Source organism: Arachis duranensis, chromosome 3 (genome assembly GCF_000817695.3).
Source record: "Arachis duranensis cultivar V14167 chromosome 3, aradu.V14167.gnm2.J7QH, whole genome shotgun sequence".
Classification (NCBI taxonomy): domain Eukaryota; kingdom Viridiplantae; phylum Streptophyta; class Magnoliopsida; order Fabales; family Fabaceae; genus Arachis; species Arachis duranensis.
In genome coordinates this window covers 133,626,154-133,629,856 of record NC_029774.3, presented here as the reverse complement: position 1 = coordinate 133,629,856, position 3,703 = coordinate 133,626,154, and positions in this window count along the sequence as shown.

Here is a 3,703-nt window from a genome sequence, read left to right as displayed (position 1 = left end):
TTGTTTTTTTTTTTTTTTTTTTTTTTTTTACGAAAGATAAGAGACTCGAACCCGCAACCTCTTAATTGAGTATGGGAGACTATGCCATTTGAGTTATTACTCATTGGCTAAAACGGTATAGTTTGTTGATAGATATAAAATTATTAATATTGTTTTATTCTGTTAAGTTCAGTTTGTGAGATGAGTCAGAACTAATATGTTAATTCTTTAATTAAGGGTTTATTTTGATGAATTTTTAAAAAATAATATTTTTTTAGTTATATTTTTTTAAAAAAATTATAAAAAAATAAAAATAATTTTATATTTAGATATTTTATATAAAAATATTTATTATTTTTTAATTATATTTAGATATAATGATTTTTTTTGTGTTTGTAACAAAAACTAAAATAAGCAAAAACACCATTTCAAAAGACTACACAGCAAAATTTTTTAACCAAATTTGCTTGAGATCATTACTTGTTAATCTATACTGATTGAAAATAAATACTCTTATCTCCTATTTTAGTTAGACAATCAGTGATATTATTTTTTTTTCTAACTCAAGTGAATGACACTTTTTAATTTTTATTTAATAATTTTATAATTTTTTTCTTAATATTCATATTATCACTTGTAATATAGTTGATAATATTATTCAGTAAAAGATATACCTCTATAGAATCAATTTTATAAATAAGAAAATCATAACCAATTTTTTATGCAATCATAAGACCATTCAATCATAACCAACTTCCCATGCAATCATAATCAAAACTGCCAATAACTTATTCTTAAAGGTTGAATTAAAGGGCAGACGTTCCGAACTACTTAGTACCCAAGTGCCATAATATTTACGGATAATGCATCTAAAACTCGCTATAAGAGAGTTTGGGAGAACACTAACATCATAATTGACTTTAAAAATATTATAAGGGTAACTACCAAAAATTTTAGACTGCATAATTCCAAAAAATTTCTATCTTTCTTCACCCTTTTTAAAAAATAAAAAAATTATTTTTAATTTATTTTTTTCTATCAACTGAAGCATGCACTAAATTCTATTTTAAAATACTGACTAATGACTAACCAATCGCTTCAAAATAAATAAAGGCTTTGATAATTTTCATGGATTTTAATATCTTAAATGAATTTTTAAAAATTATTATAAATATAAAAAATTTTATATATGTATCTAATATATTAAATTTTTTTATTTTCTTATCAAATACCGTAAAATACTTTTAGTTAGTTGTCTTTTTTCTTTTTCTTTTTTTAAGATATACGGATTTCTGAAGTTGGCTTTTGGTGTTGTACGGAAAATCTATTTGCAAGTCCTGTACGTGTAACATGTTAATCTATTGAGTAAAAGCTTGACTTCAAAAGGTAATTTCGAGTTATGCGCCATTTTCTTTTGTTCCCTTGTGCCGACAATTTGTTTGCTTATTAATTAGCATGAACTACTTGCGATACATACAAGATATAACTGAAAACTTGAGAACAGTCCAGATATCATTTGCAAAAATGATGAAGCTCGAACATACATCGTTATGAGTAAAAATTAAGAGCAAAAAAAAGCTATTTAAATAATGGGTTTGATAGCCAGAAATGCACATAATTTGCTGGCATTATGCTTTGAACAAGGGTTGGATCACATTTTTTATAAGGCAACTCAAAGTTTCGCCAGGTCAATATCCAAGTTCATTATAGTTTAGACATCATTATATATGCCAAAGTTGTTTGTTTTCTTCCATTATTAGAAAATAAACGACCCATGGGGTTAATTTTTTTATATATAAAAATATTGATATTTTGTTAAAAAATAAAATTATTTAGTGTAATTACAAGTAAATGAATTTTGTAAGTAAATAATCAATACACACTTTGCGTATTGAACACATATCAACATTTTAGCCAACACAAAAATACATGTTAAACATATTTTTTTACACATCTACAGACTACAGTTCTATAATATATTTTAAATATTAATATTCAATTAAAATACTATTTTTATCTCTATATTAAAAATAATTTCTGGCTCATGAATGTTGCACCAGCAGTATCCATGAAATCTGAGGTATTGAAATCTAATTCCAAGGTATGGAACTTGCGCACACTAGTGATTATCTTGTTATAGCAATGCAATATTGAAAGTCTTACTATTTAGCACGCATCTAGAAACCCACGGATTCTCTCATGCTGCTGGTGCATTTGTATCGGACACGAATTCGATGCTGACACACGATAGATACTTTAAACGAGCATATTGACGGCGTGTCTTCTTGTGGTGCAGAATTTTGGTGGAGCGGTCACGAATCCGAACCAATCCGACCCAATTCAGATGTTCATGAGACGGATATTTTTATTGGACTGTAAATCTTCAATTGATTTTGTGATTTTATGGCCTGATTAACCAATTTTTTTTTTCTAATTTTAAAATATTCTAAAATTAAAACAAATCAAAATTTAAATTTAAAAATAAAATAATTAATAAATCAAAACATACATCTATTTACCGTTTGTCTTTGGTAGCTTATTTACTCACTAGTTTAGCCTGATTCTTTGCGTTATATTGAAGAAAAAGAATAGAAGATACATAGGTTAAAGACGAACGAAAGAACTACATTGTGTGGTGCGTGGTGTTTGCAGATGATGGAAGCTGTGGTGTTTGCAAATGATGAGTTTGGAGGAGAAGAAATTGATATATTTTCTGTTAACGAGATGGCAAGAGTAGATTAAAATTTTTTATTTTATTAATAATTGCATAATTTTAAAACTTTTTTATTCAATTATATTTATTCTTATATTTACAATATGATATTTTATTAATTTAATATATTATTTAAATTTTAATTCACAACATATCCTAAAAGTGTCGTATTTAATTTTTTATAAAAAGAACGCGTCGACGTATTCGTGTCGTGTCGTGTGTCGTATCGGTACTTCCTAGATTTCTATCCCAAAACAGATACCAAAATAGTGAGGACAATTCATAATATTTAGGTGAATTTTATAGTGTTTTTTATTATGATATTTAAATTATTTAATTTATTTTTAAAAATAAAAAATAAAATATTTAAAATAAAAATAAAATACTTAAATTTTATTAAATATTATATATATAGTTTTTTAGTAAATTAGACACAATATGATAAATACCATAATATTTACCTAATTTTTATTTCAATTGTGTTTGCTTATAATTGGACAACTTCTTTTATATTTTAAAAAGATAACATAAAAATAACAGAATATGTTAGAATTCAATTTCAATTTGATCAATCAGTATAGTCCCTCTCCTTCAATTTGATCAATCAGTATAGTCCCTCTCCTTCAATTTGTATTTTCACATTTTTTTTACCCAAATTTTTATCTTCATGTGATTACCATTCTAATAAATAAATGATTAGAAACATATGATATTTCAGAATATGTAGCTTCATTATTTGACAATTTTTTTTATTATTTTTATTTTTTTAGAGTCACTTAAATAAAGATGTCAAAAATGTTATTTTTTAAAGATATTTTTTAAAAATTAAAATTTAATAGATATAATCAATTAAATTATATTATTTTTATTAAAATTAGATTGGATAAATCAGTTTAGCAAAAAAATTAATAAATTAAATTTTGAACCGGTATAAATTAATATTTTTTATAAAAAATGACTATAATATCTCTATTATAAAACACAACTAAAATATTCCTATTTTAATTATAT